Raw genomic sequence first — 27,069 nt, forward strand, 5'->3', positions numbered from 1 at the left:
TCCAGGCACTCTGTATGGAATGTGAGCATTCCAAGCGGTGGTTTAACCTGCAGCGCCACAACACTTGCTGCCCGGTTTTTAGGAAGGCTTTCCATGGACACAGAGCACTTGGATTCTACGGGACAAGCTGGATCGCCTGCTGCTGCTGTGGAGTGTGAAGAGTGGAGGCATCACAGCAGGAGTGTTCAAGGTGAAGTGTGGATACCCGAGCAGCCCATTCCTCCCAGGGGCACCTGCTTTATTTCAGTTTTCGTGATGGAAAATAAAAACTGCACAACAGACAGGGGACAAGTCCTCGTGGACTCCTTGCTCAGCTTCTAGAAGTCTGAAATCATGGCCTCTTGTTCCTTTTTTTTTCTTTGATAGGCAGAGTGGATAGTGAGAGAGAGACAGAAAGGTCTTCCCTTTTGCTGTTGATTCACCCTCCAATGGCCGCTGCGGCCGGCGCATCTTGCTGATCCGAAGCCAGGAGCCAGGTGCTTCTCCTGGTTTCCCATGCGGGTGCAGGGCCCAAGGACTTGGGCCCTCCTCCACTGCACTCCCGGGCCATAGCAGAGAGCTGGACTGGAAGAGGGGCAACCGGGATAGAATCCGGCGCCCCAACCGGGACTAGAACCCAGTGTGCCGGCGCCGCAAGGTGGAGGATTAGCCTGTTAAGCCACGGCGCCGGCCTCTCTTGTTCCTTCTGTACCTCCACTCTGTCTGGGATCATTTCACAGCACACCCCAGGGCATGACGTCATTCTCATGTTTCATATCATTTTGCATGAAGTGGTATCATGCAAAAAAAAAATACAAAACTAGATGCATCCACTGGCACAAAATATGAGTTCTTCAATGACAGACATCCAGTCAGCATCCAGTTTCTCCCCAGTGTTTCACACTTGTTTGAGTAGTTTGTTGGAATCAAGGTACACATGAGATGCGTACATGATATTGGTCTATCTGAAAGTTTCTTAAGAACTGTATGGGCTCTTCTCCTGGTTCCCCAGTTGATGAGGTCATTTGCATTTGGAGAAGCTCTGCTTTTGCCCCGTGAATGTGCACCTGCTAGGGTGTCTGTGGCTGGCTGAGTGCCGCAGAGGGCAGCTAAGTAGAGAAGTGTTGAGTTGGTTTCTGCCTCAACTGCTGCACCTGAGGCAGCCAGCCTGGGCTGGTTCTGTCCGGCCCTTCACTTGGACATAGGTCTCTCTGCTTGGAAACCCGGAGCCGCCCCCCAGCTATGGAGCAGAGCGCCTGCCTTTTCCTGCTCTGTCCTTTTCGGGCTGGCTTCAGTTGTACAGTGTGGACCACACGGCTGCTCTGGCTTCAGCTCGGGGCCTTTCTGGGCTGCCAAGCTTTTGGTTAAGGCAGGGAGGGTTATTACAGAACTGGAAACAGTGCAGCCTTGTAGGACGTGACGTCACTTTGAGGGCCGCTCCCTGGGAAATTCCAAGATTTCGGTTGGACAGGAGGTGTGCTTGGGCTTCTGCCACCCTTGGCTGCTTCGGTTCCATTGCCGTGCCCTTCTGAGAGAGAGTATCTGGCCCATATGGGGTAAGGAGGGGACACCCCAGGGTTAAGTGGCTTTGCCTGTCCCCTCCCCAGCGGCCTGGCTGGGATTCACTTGCAGTCAGCACATGATTCCGCAGCCCGGCCGCGTCTGCCCGCTTTTCCTCTGATTTCCACATTCTCCTGTTTGTTTTAGCAATGTGTCCACACCTCTGACCTTTGGAGAAGTCCTTAACTTCCGGAACGGACTGTGCTGCCCAGAGAAGCGTCGTGTCCCCGTTGGTGAGCGAGGCAGAGGCGTGTGCAGGATCCCTGCGGGAGCCGCCTGGGCACGGGGAGCCCTCGCGGAGGCTGCGGTGCCCTCCTGGGTTTAGGATGTGGTTTTCTTCTCCCCTTGCCTGGAGCTGCCTACATTCTCAAATGTGCCAGAGAGAAAGACAAATGAGGTCCCCCCTCCCCCCATTTGCCTTTTTGTGGGATTGCCATTGTATGTGTAGTGATACTAATGTTTAGTGTCATAGTCTATGCTGGCTGGTACATTTCTTGGAGTTTTTTTTTTTTTTTTTCTTGGCAAGTCCATTTTATTTCTTAAACCAAGGGGTAAACTGAGCAGAAAAGGAAAAACTAGGAAACAAAGATCAGTTTCAAACCATCCTGAATAGTACGGGCCACAGTGTTATTTTTTTCCTGGGCCTTTGGAAAATACCACTAGAGACCCAGTACAAACCATCTCCAAGCAAAACTTCTCCCATGAGGTCTCATTCCTGGGCTTTCCTGGAAGCTGATCTGCCTGTGACCAAGGAGCACGTGGAGTTGAAACCTTATCTGACCTCTCACTTAATGATTGTCAAAATCGCCTCTTCAGGAGGGGTGGGGGGAAGAGTGACTTCTCATGTCCCTGTGTGAATGTGTGATAACAGTAGCTACGTATCAATTCAATTTTTAAAAGGTAACTACAAATAAATAGTCTGTTGTGATTCTTGACGTGTAGGCAGATCAACATGGATTCTCATTGCCTTTTAAGTCAGAACACTGTAAAAGAGAGAGAGAGAGAGAGAGAGAGAGATTAAAATCAACATGGGACACTGAGTCTTGAGAACTTATAATGTATTTTCCTGCATTTTTAGGTTTTGGGGGGTAGAAGAAAAATCTCCCAAATTTAATGGGAAGTCAACAGCCTAGCTGGAAGAGGTATTACAAGGAAGAATATTTCCATTTTTTTTTTAAGGGTGAGCTAGCTTTCTTTCTTTAATCTCATTTGAAAGGCAGAGAGATGGAGAGAGAGAGAGAGAGGGAGAGAGAGAGAGAGAGAGACAGAAATAGAGACAGAGCTCTCCCATTCACTGGATCACTTCCCCCAAACCTGCAGCTTCCAGGGTGAGGCCAGGCTGAAGCCAGGAGCTGGGAACTCCATCCTGGTCTCCCATGTGGACGGCAGGGACCCAGCCGCCTTCACTATCACCTGCTGCCTCTGCAGGTGCACATTAGCAGAAAGCTGGAATCGGAAGTGGAGCTGGGACTTGAACCCAGGCAATCGGGTGAAGGGTGCAGGCGTCCCACTTGCCGAATGCTTGGCCTGACTTTGCCACTTTGCAAGTGAGTTGTGAGTACCCTGGGGGTCATGGAGGATGACACGTGCATCGCCCACTACTGGGTTGAAGAGCCAGCTTCCTGCTGTGACGCCGTCTGTGGTCTTTCTGCTGACCAATGGGCCCAGGCTGTTAGGTCACCTTCTACTCAGCTCTGCAGCTGTTTGACCTCCGCCAGCTGACCTTGTATCACTCTGCCCCCACCTGTTTGAAGCTGTGTGCAATCAGCTTTGCCCCTTGAACCCAAAGGTGCTGCCAGGAGTAGCTTTAGGATGGGAGTGTACCTGTCAGCTGCTCACACAGTCATACATGCTCAGCATTTTTAGAAAATTATTTTTTTTGTCTGGTAATTCATTTGCACAGCACAAAATTCACACAGCCTAAGAGAATGTAAAGGAAAAGTTTACCACTCTCTCTGCTCCCATGGGATCCAGGCAACTGCTGTCCTCAGAGATTATGAAATTGTTTTAGTTTATTGCAAACTGGGAACCCTCATCTGCTCCACGTTAGCTGACTGAAGTGCTTCCCAGTGGTTGGATGTGTGACCCTGAAGTGGGGGGTGGGTTCTAGAGCCATCAGAATGTAAGATCTATTATTTTATTGTGTTTGTTTCCAGTGTTCTTTTAAAGTCATTCGATGTTTTCTCTGAAGTTTCTTTAGCAAAAACACCTGCAGAAAAATGTTTCCAGTTTACACAGCTTTGAACACCTGAGCTAAAGAAAAGTGGATCCAGTTGAGCTGAGTGTGTAAAGGCAAATCTGCTTTTTTAAAAAAGAAAAATATTTATTTATAAATCAGAATTACAGAGAAAGAGAGAGAGAAAGGGAAGGGGAGAGAGAGATCTTCTACACATTGCTTGGTTTACTCCCTAAATGGCTGAAGCCTGGAGGCAGTAGCTTCTCCCAGGACTCCCACATGGGTGCAGGGGTCCAAGCACTTGGACCATCTTCCACTGCTATCCCTCGCCATTACATTAGCAGGGAGCTGGATCAGAAGTGGAGCAGCTGTGAGACTTGAACCATCACCCACAAGGGCATGCTGGCGCTGTAGATGGCAGCTTAACCCACTGTGCTACAGCGCTGGCCCAGCAAATATGCTTTTAACATTTGGTTTTCTTTTACTTTTTACTTTGTTTTAATAGATAATATGAAAGTACTGGCCGGCGCCATGGCTTAACAGGCTAATCCTCCGCCTTGCGGCGCCAGCACACCGGGTTCTAGTCCCTGTTGGGGCGCCGGATTCTATCCCGGTTGCCTCTCTTCCAGGCCAGCTCTCTGCTATGGCCCGGGAGTGCAGTGGAGGATGGCCCAAGTCCTTGGGCCCTGCACCCGCATGGGAGACCAGGAGAAGCACCTGGCTCCTGGCTTCGGATCAGCGAGATGCACCGGCCGCAGCGGCCATTGGAGGGTGAACCAACGGCAAAAAGGAAGACCTTCCTCTCTGTCTCTCTCTCTCACTATCCACTCTGCCTGTCAAAAAAAAAAAAAAAAAAAAAAAAAAAAAAAAAAAAGTACTTTTTTAAAAAATGTGGAAAATTGAATTAAAAAGTACGTTCATTTGGTGCAAATCAGTTTTGAAATCTATGCATAGATTTTTCGTAACATACATTTTCTGAGCATGGTTTTCAAACTTTGTTTGCACTAAAGTCAACTTATCTTTTGATTCTTCCTGCCCATAGACTTTTTTTTTTTTTTTTTTTTTTTTGGACAGGCAGAGTGGATAGTGAGAGAGAGAGAGAAAGGTCTTCCTTTTTGCCATTGGTTCACCCTCCAATGGCCGCCACAGCCGGCGCACTGCGCTGATCCGAAGCCAGGAGCCAGGTGCTTCTCCTGGTCTCCCATGCGGGTGCAGGGCCCAAGCACTTGGGCCATCCTCCACTGCCTACCCAGGCCACAGCAGAAAGCTAGACTGGAAGAGGAGCAACTGGGACAGAATCCGCCGCCCCAACTGGGACTAGAACCCAGAGTACAGGTGCCGCAGGCGGAGGATTAGCCTAGTGAGCCACGGCGACTTTTTTAAAGTATCCTCCTCCATGCACTTGATGTAATTTAAAAAGCATGGAAGGATTAAGGGTAAAGAATCTCCCTGTCTGTTCCCAGTCACTCAGCTTTCCTCCCGGAAACCATCATTCATCACCTTCTGACAGAGATTCCCAATATATTTAAGGCATCTACAACACACTTTACATATTTTAGATACTTATGTTTATATGATTTAAGGAATGACTCAAATACGTTGAAATGAAGGGCTCATGTGTACCCACCCAAATCACCCAGGAAAGCTTTGAGCCCGCACATGCACCTGCACCCTATGGACACTTACTCAGAATTTGTCATTGTGTTTTGAACAGAAAATCCCCTGGTTAATGTTGGGGATGGGGAGCTCTCAGAGGGAGAACTATAAGCCCAGGCTGCAACTCTTCAGACCAGGGAGCCCAGCAGAAGGCCACCAGCTTTGTGGCTGGGCCTTCTGGGCTGGAGAATTGCCAGGGGCTCACTGTGAATTGTTGGTCCAGCATCTGCAGCCACTTACTGATAAGTCCAAAGGTAAAGTGGCCTTCAAAGGGCCTGGCTGCAGATTAATGTAATCAGTGCTGCAGTTATCCACGTGTAAATAGCTTATTCTTCTGGTCTGGTCTTTCCGAACATAGCCTACTTGTGGGTTTCTCATTTTCTGAGTGCTCAACGTAGGAAATTTAGAAAGTATAGTCAGGTGCAAAGGAAAGATGTTGTCCTATTGCATCGCATGAGTATTTTAAAGAATGCTCCTTGATTTTTAAATGTGTAAGTGATTTATAGACCCTTCTGGAATAATGAATGAAAATCTGTCCATCTCCTCTGTGTTGATTTCAGTTTGGATCGCTATTGGATAAGGTGTAAGGACTTTTAGAAAACTCACTATCACGTCCACAGCACTTGCAATGATCACTCCTTACGTCGTGCTTGTTTGGTGCTAAGCAAATTATCTCAAATTTCTCGCTGGAGTTCACTGTTAGCACTTTCCCCTGTGTTCTTCCAGTCTCCGCCCCCGCCTCCCGCCTGGTGTAGCCATCAAAAGGTTTGGAGACCCCAAAGTCCACGTAGACTTCCCTTCACTTCCCTCAGTATCTTATCTGTCTTATCTTATCTTACAGGTCTTAAAATTGGTTCCATGATATATTCCGTGGTATAACTATAACATATATTGATTAATTCCATTATGATGAGCTTTTCATTTGTTTCCAGTTTACTGTTCTTATAAATAATGCTACAGAGGACCTCTGGGTTTCCAAAGGATAGAGTGATTTACTGGGGAAAAAAGTCACCGTCGTTCTCTCTTCCCCTCCTCTACAGAATGAGAGTGGGAGGCTCAGAAGAGCTATTCCCCCAGCTACTCCAACACCTCCCCCAACCCCTGTAAGCTATGGTGACATTTTATATCTTAGCTGTCAAGTTTTTATAGCCCACAAATTAACATCCTGTTTTACCTAGGGTAAACACCTCATTTATCTTGGCAAGTTCTCATTTTTACACTGAAAATTTTATTGAGATAATGAAAGTTCATGTGCCAGGTTTAATGTTTAGCAACACCGTGGCACAATAGCACAACTAGGATATTGACAGTAATGTAATCACTGATCTTGTTCTGATTTGCCCAGACATCTTTGTGTGTCTACTCATGCATTAAGCTCTATACAATGCGTAGGTTTGTGTGTCCACCACCACAGCCAAGATCCTGAGCAGTTACAGCATCCCAGGGTGCCCCCTCTAGCTAAGCACCCCCACTCCCTCTCAGCCACTTCACATTTTAAAAAGGCTCCAGGTACACATCTCAGTTCCCCTTCCTACATCAAGCATCATTTTTTTAAAGATTTATTTTATTTTAAAGTCAGAATTAGAGAAAGAGAGAAAGATAGAGGAGAGAGAATGCTAGCTTTCATTCACTCACCAAATGGCTGCAACAGGAGCGAGGAGCTTCATCTACATCTCCTATGTGGTTTCAGGGGCCCAAGGACTTGGGTATCCTCCAATGCTTTCTCTGGCACATCGTTAGGGAACTGGGTTGGAAGTAGAGCAGCTTGGGTTGGTCTCTCTCTCTCTCTCTCTCTCTCTGCCTCTCTGTAACTCTGCCTTTAAAATAAATGAATAAATCTTACAAAAAAATGTAAAAACATTCCTAGCTCGTGGGCCATCAAAAACAGGTAGTGAGCAGGATTTGACCTGCAGGTGTAACCCACCCTGCTCTAGGTCTGACACATTTGTGGGGCTCCTTTTCATACTCCTGCAACCTCGTATCTGAGGTGGAGTTGTTTTTTTTTTTTTTTTTAAAGATTTATCTATTTATTTGAAAGGTAGAGTTGTAGGGGTTGTAGGGGAGAGGGAGAATCTTCCATCCTCTGATTCACTTCCCAAGTGGCCATAACAACAGGGCTTGGGCCAAGCTGAAGCCAGGAGCCAGGAAGCTTCATCCGGGTCTCCCATGTGGGTGCAGGGGCCCAAGCACTTGGACCATCATCCACTGCTTTCCTAGATGCATCAGCAGGGAGCTGGATTGGAAGTGGAGCAGCTGGGACTGGAACCGGCGCCCATATTGGATGCTGGCGTCACAGGTGGTGGTGGCTGCCCCTGGGCAGGGTGTTTGCAAGGCATGGATCAGTATCAGTCCTTCCAGACTCACGCCCACAGGACGATGGCTGGAGGGCTTTCGGGTCCTGACTTTTAACTGTGTTTCTTTCCTCCCCCCGCCTCTCCTCTCTTCATTTATTTTTGATTAAGAACAGAATGCACCTCTATTTCAGTGAATACTTCTTCCCTGGAGAGTTCACGGCCAGGAATAGAAATTATGCAGGAATAGAAATTATGCAGATATAGAGACTGGGCTCTTTGTTCCGGGAGAGCAGGATTGGGCGCCTTGGCCCCAGAGGCTGAAGGGAGACCTCAGAGACGTCAGGGCCCATCTCCACCTGCAACGACCGGCCCAGGTGAGTCCTGGGAGTGAGGTCCTGTATACCCTGAGAAGCCCGCCCAGGAGACAGCGCCACAGCCTCCTCCCTCATTGCTGGCATTTGCCATGGCCAGGAAGGACACAGGTCTTCCTTTGCCAAGCCTTGGTCCCCTTAGGTTCCGTTGTGCTGGGTTGTTCATGTGAAAGGTTGAGGTAAGTACCCAACTGCAGGGAATAAGTTAAAGTACGCCCAAGGGTGGAATACCACCCAGCTGTGAAATGCAAACAAAACTAATGACTTATGAAGTGGGATCACTCGTGATTTAGAAAATATTTATTGAGTCACTACTTTTGTCAGACACTGTGCAAGTCAGTACTTGTTACAAGATTTTATACATGAATTAAGATATATATATAGTCAGCGCTGTGGCATAGCGGGTAAAGCCTCGGTCTGCAGTGCCCGCATCCCATATGGGCTCCTGTTCGAGTCCTGGCTGCTCTACTTCTGATCCAGCTCTCTGCTATGGCCTGGGAAAGCAGTAGAAGATGGCCCGAGTCCTTGGGCCCCTATGCCTGCATGGGAGACCAAGAAGAAGCTCCTGGCTCCTGGCTTCGGATCAGCCCAGCTCCTGCCATTGTGGCCATCTGGGGAGTGAACCAGTGACAGAAGACCTCTCTCTCTCTCTCTCTCTCTCTCTCTCTCTCTCTCTCTCTGCTTCTCTGTAACTCTGCCTTTCAAATAAATAAATGAACCTTTAAAAAAGATACATATATATTAATATATATATATCTGTAGGTAAATATTTATGAGGCAGGGTCTTCGGAAGTTTCATGGAAATGCATATTATGTAAAAATGTGTGTGTGGATTTCAAGATTTTTGCACCAAAATAAACTTATCCTTTACTTCCATTTTCCATGAAGCTTTTCAAGCAGCCCTGAATATACAACGATGGCAGGGAATAACATTGAAAGACTCGAATCATAGGAAATTCTACTTTAGCCTTCATGTGGTATCTTATTTGTAGTAGTCACTCACATTTGCTTAGTTGCCTTCTCTCTTTTCTGGTTTTTATACCGTGAACCTGTACTACATTGGCCAGCAAAGCCATGGAGGTGGCAGAATGACACCTGAGGAGCGCCCTGGGGTTTTGTCGGGTGGAAATCATTAACCTGGTAGCGCCTGAGCTACTGAGGAGTGAGTACGAAGAGAGGAAGCAGAAGCCACACCTTTAGCCCCCTCCTCCAAGAGGACCTGCCACGGCGGAAGTGAGGCAAAGGGGCTGTATCTAGAGGGGGTGCGAGTGGAGGGCACTGCCTTCTCAGGAGGCAGGGCTCTGGTCAAGTTCATGTGTTAAAGAAAGGAGAGTCGGTCTCTAAGAACTGAGGGCTGCAGCTGTGGGAGGGGATTGTGCTGGGGGCAGAGAACCATGGAGAAGGAGGACAGAGGCAGCCAGAGCTGGTGGTGGGGGTGACCTGTGCAGAGCGACTCTGTGATGTGTGGGTGTGGGGAGGGCAGAGAGCTGAGCAGGGGCCCGTGGGTGCAAGCACTCAGGAGCCAGCCAGCCATGGGAGCATTTTCAGGTGGGATGGCTTTGTATCTGGAATTTGCTCTGAGGTCCTCTGTTGTGGGATGTGCGTGTGTGTGTGTGTGTGTGTGGATGGGATGGAGTGGGTGAAACGAGACTGGACGATTGTTAATTGCGGAAGCTGTGTCACAGAGGACCCCTGTACAACTCCCAACACTTTGGTGAACTTTGGAAAGTTTCCAATGTGAACTAAAAGGGGCCTTTTTCTTATCTGAGAAGAGTGGCTGATTCTGGTCTGCACCGCCCATACGCCACTCCACTCTTCAGTTCTATGGGTTGGACTATTTCACACTTCCTATAAGCGGAATCGTGAAGATTTGTCTTTCTGTGACTAGATTATGTCACATAGCCTAATTTCTTTTTTTTTTTTTTTTTATTTGACAGGTAGAGCCATAGACAGAGACAGACAGAGAGAAAGATCTTCCTTTCATTGGTTCACCCCACAAATGGCCGCTACGGCCAGAGCTACGTTGATCCGAAGCTAGGAGCCAGGTGTTTCTTCCTGGTCTCCCACATGGGTGCAGGCGCCCAAGCACTTGGGCCATCCCCCACTGCCTTCCTGGGCCACAGCAGAGAGTTGGACTGCAAGAGGAGCAATTGGTACTAGAACCCAGCGTCCATATGGGATGCCGGCGCCGCAGACAGAGGATTAACCAAGTGAGCCACGACACTGGCCCCACACAGCATAATTTCTTCAAGGTTCATCCATGTCATCACATGTTGAAGAATTTCATTCTTTTGATGGCTGACTAGTAGTCCACTGTGTGTATGAGTATATACCATATTATCTTTATCCTTTTGTCAGTAAATATTTATTTAAAGATTTATTTTGTTTATTTGAAATAGTTACAGAGAGAGGTAGAGACAGAGAGGAGAGGTCTTTCATCCGCTGATTCACTCCCCAAATGGCCATAACAGGCAGAATTGAGCTGATCCAAAGCCAGGAGCCAGGAGCTTCTTCCTGGTATCCCACATGGGTGCTGGGGTCCAAGGACCTGGGCCATCCTCCGCTGCTTTCCCAGGCGCATTATCAGGGAGCTGGTTCGGAAGTGGAGCAACTGGGACTTGAACCGGCATCCATATGGAATGCCAGTGCTGCAGGCCAGGGCTTTAACCTGCTGTGTCACAGTGCCAGGCCCGTCAGTAAAAATTTATGTTGTTTCTACGTCTTGGTTCTATTGTAGATGAGATTGTTTTCCTAGTTTCATTTTCAGGTAGTTTGTTAGTGTATAGAAATGCAATTTATTGCAGCTGAATTCACAATAGCTAAGACCTGGAATCAACCTAAATGCCCATCAACAGAAGACTGAATAAAGAAATTATGGGATATGTACTCTATAGAATACTATATAGTGGTTAAAAAAAAAGAAAGAAATCTGGTCATTTGAAACAAAATGGAGGAATCTGGAAAATATCTTGCTGAGTGAAATAAGCCAGTCCCAAAGGGACAAATATCATATGTTCTTCCTGATCTGTGACAACTCACTGAGCACCTAAAAGGAAACCTGTTGAAGTGAAACTGACACTGTGAGAAACAATGTGTTGATCAGCCCTTGTCTTGACTGTCGATGAACAACTTACTATTTTATTCTTTTTAGTATTTTCTTGTTCTACTTAATACCATTGGTTGAACTCTTTAATTAATACACAATTATTCTTAGGTGTTTAAATTTAACTGAAAATAAGAGTGAGAATAACAAAGGGAGGAGATGTACAGTTTGGTACATGCTCACTTGGACTTACCTCTAATGGTAGAGCTAGAATCATACCATGGGACTCCAAATCCCATTAAGTTGGCACGTACCAATACCATCTTAAATACCATCAGTTTAAGTTCATAATTGAACATAAAGATAGGATTAAGTGTCAAAGGGATCACATAAACAAGACCAGTGTCTGCTAATACTAACTGATAGAATTAAAAAGGAGAGAACAATCCAACATGGGAAGCGGGATACACAGCAGACTCATAGAATGGCAAATGCCTTAAACAGCACGCTGGCCTCAGAATCAGCCCTTAAGACATTCGGATCTGGCTAAAAAGCCCATGAGAGTTTCTCAGGCATGGAAAGCCAAGTCCCTATGGCAAAAAAATGACCTAAGTGAAAGATCTCTGTGAGTGAGATCCCAGCGGAAAGAACAGGCCATCAAAGTAGGAGATATCTTTCTCTGATGGGAGGAGAGAACTTCTATTTTGATTATGGCCTTGTCTAAATAAGGTTGGAGTTGGTGAACTCTAGGCTTCCATAGCCTTGGCAGCTTCAGGTGATTACTGACGTCATAAATAAGAGTGTCAGTTATTAAATCAACAACAGGAGTCACTGTGCACTTACTCCCCATGTCGGATCTCCATCCTTAATGTGTTGTACCATGCGAATTAATGGTAAAACTAGTGTTCAAACAGTACTTTATACTTTGTGTGTCTGTGTGGGTGTAAACTATTGAAATCTCTACTTAGTATATGCTAAGTTGATCTTCTGTATATAAAGATAATTAAAAATGAATCTTAATGAAGAATGGGATGGGAGAGGGAGTGGGAGGTGGGATGGTTTGTGGGTGGGAGGGTGGTTATGTGGGGAGGGGGGGAAACTGCTATAATCCAAATGTTGTACTTTCAAAATTTATATTTATTAAATAAAAGTTTAAAAAAATGAAAGCATAAAAAATGCAACTTATTTTTTTATGTTGATTGTAGTATCTGACAGCTTGGCTGAATTTGTTTATTAGTTTTAACAGATTTTTAGTGGAGTCTTTCGAGGCTTCTATATATTGTATCATATTGCCTGAAACAGGGCAGTTTTATTTCTTCCTTATCCACTTGAATATCTTTTATTTCTTTTTCTTATCTAATTGCTCTGGCTAGAACTTCAAGTACTATGTTGAATAGAAGTGGCATCCTTGTTTTGCTACTGATCTTAGAAAATTTGGAGCTTTCAACATTGAGTATGATGTTTGCTGTGGGCTTTTCATAGATGGCCTTTATTTTTTTTTTATTAAACTTTTATTTAATGAATATAAATTTCCAAAATATAGCTTATGGGTTACAATGGCTTCCCCCCTCCCATAACTTCCCTCCCGCCCGCAACCCTCCCCTTTCCCACTCCCTTTCCCCTTCCATTCATGTAAAGATTCATTTTCAATTCTCTTTGTATACAGAAGATCAGTTTAGTGTATATTAGGTAAAGATTTCAACATTTTGCCCATAAAGCAACATCAAGTGAAAAAACTACCATTGGATTACTAATTATAGCATTAAATAGCAATGTACAGCACATTAAAGACAGAGATCCTACATAATTTTTTTTTCAAATTAATTAATTTTCTATGCCATTTCCATTTTAACACCAGGTTGTTTTTTTTTTTTTTTCATTTCCAATTCTCTTTCTATACAAAAGATCACTTCAGTATATAATTAGCAAAGACCTCATCAGTCGGCGCCCTCACAGAAACGCAAAGTATAAAAATACTGTTTCAGTACCAGTCATAACATCACTTGGCTTTAGACGACGCATTAGGGACAGATCCCACATGGGGTGTAAGTACACAGTGACTCCTGTTGCTGATTTAACAATTTGACACTCCTGTTCATGGCGTCAGTAATCTCCCTAGGCTCTAGTCATGAGTTGCCAGGGCTATGGAAGCCTTTAGAGTTCGCTGACTTTGATCTTATTCCGATAGGGTCATACTCAAAGTGGAGGTTCTCTCCCCCCTTCGGAGAAGGGTACCTCCTTCTTTGACGGCCCCGTTCTTTCCACTGGGATCTCACTCACAGAGATCATTCATTTAGGTCTTTTTTTTTTTTTCCATGATATCTTGGCTTTCCATACCTGCTATCCTCTCATGGGCTCTTCAGCCAGATCTGAATGCCTTGAGGGCTGATTCTGAGGCCAGAGTGTTGTTTAGGACATCTGCCATCCTATGAGTCTGCTGTGTATCCCACTTCCCATGTTGGATCTTTCTCTCCCTTTTTGATTCTATCAGTTAGTATTAGCAGATACTTGTCTTGTTTGTGTGATCTCTTTGACTCTTAGACCTATCAGAGCTATCAATTGTGAGCTGAAATTGATCACTTGGACTAGTGCGATGGAATTGGTACATGCCATCTTGATGGAATTGTGTTGGAATCCCCTGGCACATTTCTAACTCCACCATTTGCGGCCAGACCGATTGAGCATGTTCCAAATTGTTCATCTCCTCCTTCTCTTTTTCCACTCTTAGATTTAACAGGGATCACTTTTCAGTTAAAATTTAAACACCTAAGAATAATTGTGTGTTAATTACTGAGTTCAACCAATAGTACTAGAACAACAACAACAACAACAAATACTAAAAAGGATAAAGTATTACATTGTACATCTAAAGTCAGGACAGGAGGTGATCAGTTCATTGTTGCTTATAGTGTCCATTTCACTTAGCAGGTTTCCCCTTTGGTGCTCAGTTGTCACCGATCAGGGAAAACAAATGATATTTTTCTCTTTGGGACTGGCTTAATTCACTCAGCATGATGTTTTCCAGATTGCTCCATCTTGTTGCAAATGACTGGGTTTCGTTGTTTCTTACTGCTGTATAGTATTCTATGGAGTATATGTCCCATAATTTCTTTATCCAGTCTACTGTTGATGGGCATTTGGGTTGGTTCCAGGTCTTAGCTATTGTGAATTGAGCTGCAATAAACATTAATGTGCAGATGGCTTTTTTATTTGCCAAATTAATTTCCTTTGGGTAAATTCCAAGGAGTGGGATGGCTGGGTTGTATGGTAGGGTTATGTTCAGGTTTCTGAGGAATCTCCAGACAGACTTCCATAGTGGCTTAACCAGTTTGCATTCCCACCAACAGTGGGTTAGTGTCCCTTTCTCCCCACATCCTCTCCAGCATCTGTTGTTGGTAGATTTCTGAATGTGAGCCATTCTCACCGGGGTGAGATGGAACCTCATTGTGGTTTTAATTTGCATTTCTCTGATTGCTAGTGATCTTGAACATTTTTTCATGTGTCTGTTGGCCATTTGGATTTCCTCTTTCGAAAAATGTCTATTGAGGTCCTTGGCCCATCTCTTAAGTGGGTTGTTTGTTTTGTTGTTGTGGATTTTCTTGATTTCTTTGTAGATTCTGGTTATCAATCCTTTATCTGTAGTATAGTTTGCAAATATTTTTTCCCATTCTGTTGGTTGCCTCTTCACTTTCCTGACTGTTTCTTTTGAAGTGCAGAAACTTCTCAATTTGATGCAATCCCAAATGTTAATTTTGGTTTTGACTGCCTGTGCTGCTGGAGTATTTTCCAGGAAGTCTTTGCCTGTGCCTATATCTTGCAGGGTTTCTCCAATGCTCTCTAATAATTTGATGGTTTCGGGTCGTAGATTTAAGTCTTTAATCCATGTTGAGTGAATTTTTGTGTAAGGTGATAGGTATGGGTCTTGCTTCAAGCTTCTGCATGTGGAAATCCAATTTTCCCAGCACCATTTATTGAATAGACTGTCCTTATTCCAGGGATTAGATTTGGATCTTTGGTCAAATATAAGTTGGCTGTAGATGTTTGGATTGATTTCTGGTGTTTCTATTCTGTTCCATTGGTCTATCCATCTGTTTCTGTACCAGTACCATGCTGTTTTGATAACAACTGCCCTGTAGTATGTCCTAAAATCAGGTATTGTGATGCCTCCGGCTTTGTTTTTGTTGTACAGGATTGCTTTGGCTATTCGAGGTCTTCTGTGTCTCCATATGAATTTCAGCATCATTTTTTCTATATCTGAGAAGAAGGTCTTCGGGATCTTGATGGGTATTGCATTGAATGTATAAATTGCTTTTGGGAGAATAGACATTTTGATGATATTGATTCTTCCAAGCCATGAGCATGGAAGATTTCTCCATTTTTTGGTATCCTCTTCTATTTCTTTCTGTAAGGTTTTGTAGTTTTCATCGTAGAGATCTTTAACGTCTTTGGTTAAGTTTATTCCAAGGTATTTGATTGTTTTTGTGGCTATTGTGAATGGGATTGATTTTAGAAGTTCTTCCTCAGCCGTGGCATTGCCTGTGTATACAAAGGCTGTTGATTTTTGTGCATTGATTTTATATCCTGCTACTTTGCCAAACTCTTCGATGAGTTCCAGCAGTCTCTTAGTAGAGTTCTTTGGGTCCCCTAAATAAAGAATCATATCATCTGCAAAGAGGGATAGTTTGAGTTCGTCCTTCCCAATTTGTACATAGATGGCCTTTATTATGTTGAGATACTTAGTTTGTTGAGGTTTTTTTTTTTTTTGTCATGAAAGAGTGTTGAATTTTGTCAAAAGCTTTTCCTGTATCTGTTGAGATGTATTTTTTGTCCTTCATTCTGTTGATGCAATTGATTACATTAAGGAGCTGGCATTGTGGCATAGTAAGTTAAGCCTCTGGCTGTGGCACTGGCATCCCATATGGGCAACAGTTCATGTCTTGGCTGCTCCTCTCCTGATACAGCTCTCTGCTATGGCTTTAGAAAGCAGTAGAAGATGGCCCAAGTCCTTGGGCCCCTGCACCCACGTGGGAGACCCAGAAGCGCCTGGCTCCTGGCTTTGGATTGGCCCAGCTCTGGCTGTTGCAGCCATCTGGGGAGTGAACCAGTGGATAGAAGACCTCTATCTCTCCCTCTCTCCCTCTCCTTCTCCCTCTCTCTCACTCTACCTCTTAAATAAATAAGGGAAATGATTACATTAATTGGTTTTCATATGTTGAACCATCCTGGCATTTCAGAGAAAAATTAATCCCACTAGATTCATTTGGTTTTCTAGTATAAGGACCTGCAGCAAGTCCATTGCACTGCACATCGTGAATAAACTATGCATGGGTTTAAAGATTTTTTGCATTAAAAGAAACATTTAGAATTCTATTTTCCATAGATTTTTTTCCGAGATACCTTCATATTTTGTTGAGGATTGTTATATTTATAATCATCAGGGATATTGACTTGTGGTTTTTTTTTTCCCCTTGTGGTGTTTTTGTCTTGTTTTGGCATCAGGATAATGCTGGCCTCATAAAATGAGTTTGAAAGTGTTCCCTCATCTTTAACTTTTTAGAAGAGTTTGTGAAGGATTGGTATAAGTTTTTTAAAATGTTTATTTATTTATCATTTTCATCTACTTGAAAGGTAGAGTGAGATGGGATGGGGAGTTCTTTGATTTGGTGTTTCCCCAAATGCTCACAATACCCAGGGCTAGACCAGACTGAAACTAGGTGCCTGGAACTCTGGGTCTCCCGTGTGGGTGACAGGGACCCAAAGATTTGTCATCGCCTGCTGCTTTCTGGGATGCAAGCAGGAAGCTGGATCAGAAGCTGAGTAGCTGGGACTGACACCAACACTCTGATGTGGATTGTGGCCATCCCAAGTGGCAGCTCAGTCTGCTGTGTCATGATGTCTATGCCTTAATTCATCTTGAAATGTTTAGTAGTGTTCACCAGTGAAACCATCGGGTCCTGGGATTTTCTTTGGGAGGTTTTGATCAATTGTCTCCATACTAGGGACAGATCTGTACAGATTTCTGTTTCTTCCGATTTAGGCTTGCTATGTTATGTTTCTAGGGATTTGTCCATGTCTTTTAGGTTGTCTAGTTTTTTGTGTAATTATTAATAGTAATCTCTGGTGATCCTTTTTTGTTTCTGTGATATCAGTTATGTTATCTCTTCTTTCAGTTCTGATTTTATTTGTTTGACATTTCTCTCTTTCCTTAGCCTGGCCAAGGGTTTGTCAGTTTTTAGCTTCTGAAGGTATAAAGTTAGGTTGTTTATTTAATGATAGTTTTATTTTTACTGTAGGTGTTTATTGTTAGGAGCTTCCATCTGAGAACTTCTGTTGCTGTATCTTGCAAGTTCTCGTATATTCTTTTCATTTCCATTTATCTCAAGGAACTTTTAAATTTCCTTTTGGATTTACTGTGTGACTCCATAGTTGTTCAAGAGTGTGTTAATTTCCACATATTTGTGGATTTTCCAGTTTTCCTTCTGCTGTTTATTTCTAGTTTCATTCTTTTTTTGGTCTACAAAAGGTTTTTGTGATGTAACATTTATTCTATCCTGGAGAAAGTTCCCTGGGTACTTGAGAAAAACGTGCCTTCTGGTGCTGTTGGGTAGAGTGTTCGGTAGACATCTATGCTGTTGTTCAGTGCTCTGTTTCCTTGTCTACCTTCCGTCTGGATCTTCCATCTATTGCTAAACATGAGGTAGGGAAGTCTCCTACTACTGGATTATGCTCCACTTCTCCTCTCAGTCCGTCATGTTTTATGCTTGGATGTTCCATTCATGTATGTTTATAATTGATCTATCTTCCTGGTGACTTGACCATTTTGTCATAATACAATGTCCTTTGTCTTTTGTGACAATTTTTGAATGAGAGTCCATTTTTTCTTTATTTTTTTCTTAACAATGTCCTATTAGTGCCTAACACTTGCAAACCTTAAAGGGCGTAGTACAATACAGCAACAGATGCAGAGAGAGTACACTGATGAACTCAGGCAGCGAGCAGCATCCCCACCTCCCCACCCTGTTCCCTGCTCCTCTTCTCCAGTTCTTTATGTAGTGTACATTTATTATTGTTTCTATAAGCTTAAAGTGTGTCTTGTCTGAAGTAAGTAGAGTCACCCCTGCCCCTTTTGGTTACCATTTGCTTGGCATATCTTTCTGTCTTTTCACTTTCTGTATATGTGTGTCCTTAAATTCAAAATGAGTTTCCCGTAGATGGTGTATAATTGGGTCTGGCTATTTTATCCACTTAGGTACTCTATGTCTTTTTTATTGGAGAACTTAATTCATTTACATTTGAAGTAATTATTGATAAGGAAGGGTTTACTATTGCATTTTGTTAATTATTGCCTGTTGCCTGTTGGTCTTGTATTTTTTTTTTGGTCTGTCTTTTCTCCTTGCTGTCTTGCCTTGTGTTTTGTAGACTTTTTGGACTGATATGTATGATGGTTGATTTGATGCATCAACTTGAATGAGTTGCACAGATTAAGCATTACCTCTGGATGTGTCTGGGAGGCTGTTTCTAGAAGAGGTTTGCATTTGAATGAGTGGACTCAGTAGAGTAGATTTCCCTCTCCAATCTGATTGGGCACCATCCAGTCATTTGAGAACCTGAATCTATGTATCTGTGTCTGTCTGTCTCTGTCTGTTTGTCTGTCTCTCTTTCACACACGCGCACACACACACACACAGAAGATTGTCAAAGGACCTTGGATACCAATTTGAGTTGGGACGTCTCATCTCATCCTCTGCCCTCAGGGCGAGCTCTATCCCATCAGCCTGCTCTCAGGCCCTTGGACTTGGGTTGATTCACATCCCTGGCTGTTCTGGGTCTGTAGCTTGCAGGCGGCAGACCATGGAACTTCTCAGCTTCCATGACTGTGTGAGCCAGTCTTCATAAGCAGTCTCTCCTTTGACTTTTCTCTGGATAACTCTGAGTAAAACAACACGCTTTGATTCTTTTCTTCTTTATGTAACTTCTAGATATTTCCTCAGAGATTATATGATCTTATCATTGTAACAGTCTATTTTAAGCTGATAAGTTAAATTGCATATAAAAACTATATTTTGGCTTTCCTCGCATCTTATGTTATTGTTGTTACAATTTACATCTATTTGTATTATGTGGTTTTTGAGTTTTAGTTATAATTATTTTTAAGACTTTTAAAGTAACTTCCATGCTAGAATTTAAAGTAATGTATCCACCACCGTCATAACAATACAGCATTCCTTATTTGTCTGTTATTTTCCTTTACTCATGAATTTCATACTTTCTTTTTTAAAAAGATTTATTTATTCATTAAAAAGCAGAGTTACAGAGAGGGAGAGGCAGAGAGAGAGACACAGAGAGAGGTCTTCCATCTGTTGGTTCACTCCCCAATTGGCTGCAACAGCTGGAGCTGTACTAGTCTGAAGCCAGGAGCCAGGAGCTTCATCCAGGTCTCCCATGCAGGTGCAGGGGCCCAAGGATTTGGGCCGTCTTCTACTGCTTTCCCAGGCCATAGCAGAGAGCTGTATCAGAAGTGGAGCAGCCAGGACTCAAACCGGCATCCATATGGGATGCCGATACCGCAGGCAGAGGCTTTACCTGCTATGCCACAATGCCGGCCCCCATACTTTCTTAAGACACCCATTGGTTTCTTTGTCTCTGTCTATGGGTAGGAAATATCAATGGCTGAACCTCACGAGTGTACTTCAGAAAGTCCATGGAAAAATGGAATTCAATCAAATCTTTATTTTGGTGCAAAAGTTTGAAACACATGCATAACTTTTTCAAAACTACACATTTTCAATAACTTTTTGAAGACCCCCTTGAAGCATAGATTTCTACTTTTTTGGATCAAACTTCACTTGTAATTCAAATGTCTATCAATTTTTAAGTACCCTCATATCTACCTTCTTAGTATATATGAACTTTCAAATAAATAGAGCAAAAAAAAAAAAAAAATAAGGCCAACAGGTAAATATACAAATTCTGCTCGTAGATGAGTAAAACACTTTTATGCAGTCTTGTAATTAAAGATTAAAATGTTCCACCCTCACACAAAGCCTCTCAGGTCTCATCAAGACTAATTCTAAAATTCATCACCATCATGATTGTTCCAGCCACCCAGGGCAAGGCACAGAACCCAAGTTGCTCTTTGACACACAGGTGGGTGAGAGCGATGACTGTCCCCTGCCCCTATCCGGCGTCATACTGGGCCCTTCTTGCTAGGCACAGTGGTGAGGGCGGTGAGGGGTGATGCAGCTGGTGTAGGGGCTCCTGTCTCTCAGGTGCCTACAGAGTAATGAGGAAAAGCCAAGGCCAACATGTGTGCGACAGTTGGAGAGTGGAGTAGTCTATGAAAAGAGAGTGTTGTGTGGACAGCTCATCCTGTCACCTAATTAGCACAGCTTTATTGAATTTTGGCTGGAATCCTAGATATTGGGGACAGGGCAGAGAAGAAAACAAGCCACTTCATAGTAGGTTAAAACTCCACCTATGGTTCTGGCATCCCCTATGGGCACCGGTTCGAGTCCCAGCTGCTCCACTTCTGATCCAGCTCTCTGCTATGGTCTGGGAAAGCAGTGGGAGACGGCCCAAGTGCTAGAGCCCCTGCACCCATGTGGGAGACCTGGGAGAAGCTCCTGGCTCCTGGCTTCAGATCAGCACAGCTCTGGCCCTTGTGGGCCATTTGGGAGTGAGCCAGTGGGTAGAAGATTTTTCTCCCTGTTTCTGTAACTCTGCCTTTCAAATAAATAAACAAATTTACAAAAAAAGAAGAAGAAGAAGAAAGAAAATAAGGCCCCTGGCTTTGGAGGGCATGCATTCCAGTTGGAGGGTGGAGAAGTGAAGAGATAAGCATCTGGTGGGTAGCAGTGATATGGGATCTGGGGGAGGGGGAGGGGAGGAGGAGGAGACTGCCATTTGGGGATAAGTTGTCCTGGAAGGTATCTCTAACTGGGTGGGGACTGAGAGAAGATACCAGGAACCAAGAAACTATGTGGGAGGGGTTTCTGAGAGCGCAGTAGTGCCCTGGGCCTGAGCTTGGGAATCTGAGCTACAGCCCAGAGGAGGCAGTGTGTCTGTGGAGCAGGGTACATGAGAGAGAGGTGGGGGCTGCCCCCTGGGGGGCCATTCGGGGCGCTGACCCTCAGGGGCTGGGAGGAGCCGGTGGATCCAGGAGGTGAGCAGAGACGTGACAGGCTCTGACTCGGGGTTTTCGTGAGCACCTAGAATGTTCTAATGGCAATGGGTAAGGAAGAAAACAGGGATCGCTTGTGGAAGCCAGGCTCTAGGGGCAGCTGAGACCAGGGTGGTCCTGGTGGAGGAACTGTAGGGAATGTTAAAGACAGAGCAGACGGCCGGCACTGTGGCTCAACAAGCTAATCCTCCACCTTGCGGTGCCGGCACACTGGGTTCTAGTGCCGGTCAGGGCACTGGATTCTGTCCCGGTTGCCCCTCTTCCAGTCCAGCTCTCTGCTATGGCCCGGGAGGGCAGTGGAGGATGGCCCAAGTGCTTGGGCCCTGCACCCCATGGGAGACCAGGATAAGCACCTGGCTCCTGCCTTCGGATCAGCGAGATGCGCCGGCTGCAGCGGCCATTGGAGGGTGAACCAACTGCAAAGGAAGACCTTTCTCTCTGTCTCTCTCTCTCACTATCCACTCTGCCTTTCAAAAAAAAAAGAGCAGACATGACCCGTTGACAGACTGTGTGGAAGGCATGAGAAGGAACGAGCTGTGGGTGCCACTAAGGTTTCCAGCCTGAGCCGACTGGGAGGTTGCAGCCTCTGAGAACCTCAGAAGGTGACAGTTCAAGGTCAGGAACAATCAAAGGGCAAAGACCCCAGTGCCTGTGGAAGCAAAGATAGAAAACTGGAGTGTGCAAGTACAGGGGGCTTCAAAAAGTTAGGGTTAGGGTTGATACAAAAATGGCATCAAAAGATAAATTTATTTTGGTGCAAAAATTCTTGAAATCCATGCAGAGTTTTTCATAATACTGATTTTTCATGAACTTTTTGAAGATCTCTTGTATGCATGGATTTCAAAACTTTTTCTACCAAAACAAACTTACCTTTTAGTTCCATTTGCCACCATCTTTTTGGGAAAAATCCTTGTATTTATTGATGGCATGTCTACTTGTTCCTTTTTCTTTTTAAATCATGTGGAGAGCTCCTGTTTAAAATGTTAAGGTTTATTTTTATTTTGTAAAGACAGGTAGTTTCCATCTGCTGGTTCACTTCCCAAACGCCCACAACATCCAGGGCTGGCCCAGGCTGAAGCCAGGAGCCTGCAACTTCATCTGGGTCGGCTTCATGGGTGGCAGGGCCCAAGAATTTGAGCCCTCCCCTGCCGCGCACCAGGGTGCACGTATACAGGAAGCTGGAATTGGGAGTGGAGCTGGGACCTGATCCCAGGCACTCCAGTATGGGATGTAGGTGTCCTGAGTGGCTGCTCACCACTCCTCCAAACATCCATGGCCCAGTTACGTGTCCTGGTGAGGAAAACATTGCAAATTCGTGGCCCATCAGCTGAGTCTGGCTGGCGAACATATTGGATTTGGTTCTCCTAATACTGAATCATTAAACATTTGATTTGTTGCCGATGTTTAAAAGTTCATGGGATTTCATGTACAAATCTGGGTTTTCTGCTGCTTTTAGAAAAGAGATACAGCAGCATTGCCTGGTGCTGAGTGACAGTGGTCCTTGGACAGGGCAGGCAGTGCTGGACCTTCCGATTAGTCTCCCAGGCCAGCATTAAAATAGTGGCTCCTGGCCGGCGCCATGGCTCAATAGGCTAATCCTCCGCCTGTGGCGCTGACACCCCAGGTTCTAGTTCCGGTCAGGGTGCCAGATTCTGTCCTGGTTGCCCCTCTTCCAGTCCAGCTCTCTGCTGTGGCCCGGGAAGGCAGTGGAGGATGGCCCAAGTCCTTGGGCCCTGCACCCGCATGGGAGACCAGGAGAAGCACCTGGCTCCTGCCTTTGGATCAGCACGGTGCGCCGGCTGCAGCGCGCCAGCCGCGGCAGCCATTGGAGGGTGAACCAACGGCAAAAAGGAAGACCTTTCTCTCTGTCTCTCTCTCACTGTCCACTCTGCCTGTCAAAAATAAATAAATAAATAAATAATAATAATAATTGCTCCTAAGTGCTCAGAAATCTTGACTACTATTATTGTGTCGTTGCTATTGTTCATAGAGCTGCTCCCTCGCTCTCTGGTCTTGCAGGGCCACGAGGATTTGTGAAAGCTGGAGGACGATTGCGGCGGGGGTGGCGAGGTGAGCGAGGCTTCGCGTAATGATGATGGCACCAGACCCGAAGGCAGGAGGGAAGGAAGTGCAGCTCCTTGGTGCTGAGAAAATTGCTCCCTTGAGCACCATCAGCCCCTCACATCAGAGTTCTCGGCTGGCCTGCGGCAGAGCTCGGCGCGGTGGCCCGGGTCACCCCGTGACACATCTCACGGCTCCGCGAGCTTGCTCAGCTCACAGCCTCACAAATCACATTTGGAGCCTCCTTATCAGGCAAGCTAGGAAATTAAACCGAAGCGGCAGCGGTGTTGCTAAGTAATGTGGCTGTGTACACAGGCCCCCGCGGCCGGGCTGTCACAGCCCCGTGCAGGCGTCACTCCCACTGTGGCTAATGAGGTTTGCAGTCTCCTCAGGAAACCTGCTGTTCTTTTTTTAAGGCCAGAAAACGAGGTAACTTAGAGGCAAGAGATAGTTTCCCCTCCTAGAAGCTAGGGTGTGTGTGCACACATACTTATGCGTGTATGTGTGTGTGTATGTGTGCAAGAGTGTGCGTGTATGGGTGTATATTACAGATCTCCTGTCTCATGACTCAGAAGTGGGGAGAAGATCCGAGATCCGTGCTTCCCTGGATTACAAATGCCTGGTTGAATCTGCCCGTGTGTCCCTCGCCTGGTACTCAGGAATGTTTGTTGAGTGACTGCTGGCTGCCCTCTGCCTGGGGATGGTCCTGAATGACTTGGAGTGCACAGGCCCTCCTGGAAGTCTCTCTCAGGACTATCTTTCCTTCAGGGCCTTTGCTTTTTCTACCAGGGCTGTAGGGCCATGAGTTGGGCTCCTGGCCTGGGGCATGCGAGGGCCGCTGAGCTGGAGCTGGAAGTGGCCTTGCTCTCCTTGTCCCTTTCAGAGTTCGCGTCTTGTGGCCCCACAAAGATCGCAGCCTGAGGACACAGCTCTGGACTGTGAGGCAGTCATTGTGTGGCCCCTTAATCCACTCAGGCAGAGCCACAGCGCGTGTGTGGTCATCTAGTGTCTGTGGCCTGCGGCTGTACTGGGAGGTGAAGTGTGTTGGACGCACTGGGACATGTGGGGCCCAAGGTCTTCCCCAGCCCCCTCTCTGAAAGACACCCTCAGCCTTGTCTGTTCTGGGCTCCTGGGATGGCTCGGGAAACTGAAGGCCCTCCTCTTTATTTTTATTTTTAAAGATTTATTTGAAAGACAGAGTTAGAGAGAGAGGGAGAGATAGTCTATCTACTGGTTCACTTCCCAGATGACTGCACAGCCAGGGCTGGGCCAGGCTGAAGCCAGGAGCCATGAACTTCATCCAGGTCTCCCCTGTGGGTGCACGGGCCCAAGCACTTGGGCCATCTTCTGCTGCTTTCCCAAGTACATTGGCAGGGAGCTGGATTGGAAGTGGAGCAGCTGGGTCTCAAACCAGCGCCCATATGGGATGCTAGTATTGCATGTGGTGCCTTAACCTGCTGTGCCACAAGGCTGGCCCAAGTCCCTCCTCTTTAAAAACAGGATTTTTTACTAATTGATTTTATTTTATTTGAAAGGTAAGGAGACAGAGAAAGAGAGATCTTCTACTTGTTTGTTCATTTCTCAAATGCCCACAGCAGCCAGCGCTGGGCCAGGCTGAAGCCAGGTGCCCGGAGCTCCATCCTGGATGCATCATGAGTGGCAGGGGCCCATGTACCTGAGCCAGCATCTGTTGTTTTCAGGGTATGCGTTAGCAGAAGCTGGAATTGGAAACAGAGGATCCGGGACTCGAACCCAGGCACTCTGGATATGACGTGCAAGTGTCCCAAGCAGCAACTGAACTTCCTGCTGCACCAGACGCCTGCCCTGAAGCCCCGCCTCTTTCATGGAGATTTTTAATCACTCAACAGTCATTCAGGTAGGTTGGGGCTCCCGTCGCCTCTGCATGGTGACGGGAGTATGCGGCCTCCGGTGCACCTGGTGGGAGACCCTGCGGCACAGGCTGCCCTTGTCTGGTCCTGGTCTGTGGTCCCAGGCCACCTCTACCCTCCGGGAGCTCCTGAGAATGTGGCCTAGGCAAGTCTCTGTTGTCGGGAAACAGAAGAATGGGAGAGAGAATGTCGGGCGCCTGCGGGTGCTGTTGTGTGGTGGGAGGCGCGGCTGTACCCAGAGGGGCTGCAGAAATCTCCATGCCAAGTGCATTTTTTGCATTCTCAGGGGCTGCCGAGGCTGGGACCGTCTCCCTGGGGCAGGGCTGTGCTCTGCTAGACCCGGGGCTGACCTGTGTGTGTGTGTGTGTCTGTGTGCTGGGTGTCCAAGGCTGCCCATTGGTCTGACTGTATTTTTTTTTTTTTGATGTATTTTTTTATTTGAAAGGCAGAGTTATATAGAGAGAAGAACACACACACATACACACACACAGGTCTTCCATCCACTGGTTCACTCCCCAAATGGCTGCAACAACTGGGGCTGGGCCAGGCCAAAGCCAAGAGCCAGGAGCTTCTTCGGGGTCTCCCATGTGGGTGCAGGGACCCAAACACTTGGGCCATCTTTCCGCTGCTTTCCTAGGCCCATTAGCAGGCAGTGAGATAGGACTAGAACCAGTGCCCAGACAGGATGCCAGCACTGCAGGCTGTGGCTCAACCCGCTAAGCCATAGCACTGGCCCCTGACTGCATTTCTTACACGTCCCGAGCAGTGACTTCATTGCTGAGCCAAACACGCACCCCTGTGTGTCGTCATTTTCACTGCCTGTCATTCAGGATATAGACACATCGTAGTGTATTGAACCACTCCTCTGTTATGTGACATTTTGGTTGATTCCAATATTTTTCTGCTGCTGTCATGAACATTCTAGAAGCTTCCTCCTCGTGTTCCAGGTAAGTACATTTCCAAAGCCTCGACTTGTATTGCGGAATCATCTTCCTGAACTCATGAGCTGTGTATGGATTCCTTTTACTGCAATTTCAAATATATTTGTCAATCTGATAGGTGGAAACCAGGCATGTCATTGTTCATTTGAATCTCCTGCGTTACGTGAGGTTAAGCATTCTCCTTGGGGGTAATTAGCTGGCAGGGCTATCTGTGTTTCCTGCTTCCCAACGGGGGAAGCTTGTTATCATTCGGGAGGATGAAACTAGGGCGTGCAGCCAGCGAGCTGGGGGCAGTTAAAGTAGCTGCTGTTAGCCTCCAGAGCCTGAAGCCAATCTTCCTAAGTGTCTGTTTTCAATCATCCTCAAGTGGCCTTCTAATATTATTCAGTGTGCCCTGCTGGCCCAGGCCTGCAGCAGGCAGAGCTGGGGGGAGTTATGACGCAGGTCCCGATGAGCAGGTGTGGGACGGCTTCAGGGTGCAGGTGCTTGGCTGACTCATGGATCCGCTTTTTCTTCTTTTAGTTGTTTGTTTATTTCGAAAGTAGAATGAGATACAGACAGATGAGATCTTTCATCCACTGGTTCACACTCTGAAGGCCCACGACAGATGGGGCTAGGCAAGGCCGAAGTTAGGAGGTTGGAATTCTATCTGGGTCTCCCATGTGGGTGGCAAGGACCCTTCTACTTGGGCCATCACCTGCTGCCTCCCAGGGTGTGCATTGGCTGGAGGCTGGAATAGGAAGTGGAGCTGGCATTGAAACCCAGGCCCTTTGATACAACATGGCACATATTAACCACTCTGTCAAACACCTGCCCCATAGGTTGACTTCCTGTACCTCCGCCTTCCCGCTTGTCCTTTACCTCCTATTCATGTAGATAACCAGGTATCAATATCTTTCGTTGTGTACATATTTTAAAA

General features: G+C 45.9%; 1 long non-coding RNA gene across 2 annotated transcripts; it reads left to right on the forward strand.

Moving 5' to 3' along the window:
* Positions 1-1,447: 1,447 nt before the first annotated feature.
* On the forward strand, positions 1,448-12,103 carry LOC133769831 (uncharacterized). Of its 2 annotated transcripts, XR_009867282.1 has the most exons (4): positions 1,448-1,535; positions 1,687-1,772; positions 9,104-9,269; positions 9,974-12,103. It is a non-coding gene; the product is annotated as an uncharacterized LOC133769831 (long non-coding RNA). The 2 variants fall into 2 exon arrangements; XR_009867281.1 differs by lacking the exon at positions 9,104-9,269.
* Positions 12,104-27,069: the final 14,966 nt, after the last annotated feature.

The sequence above is a fragment of the Lepus europaeus genome, chromosome 11, assembly GCF_033115175.1.
Source record: "Lepus europaeus isolate LE1 chromosome 11, mLepTim1.pri, whole genome shotgun sequence".
Classification (NCBI taxonomy): domain Eukaryota; kingdom Metazoa; phylum Chordata; class Mammalia; order Lagomorpha; family Leporidae; genus Lepus; species Lepus europaeus.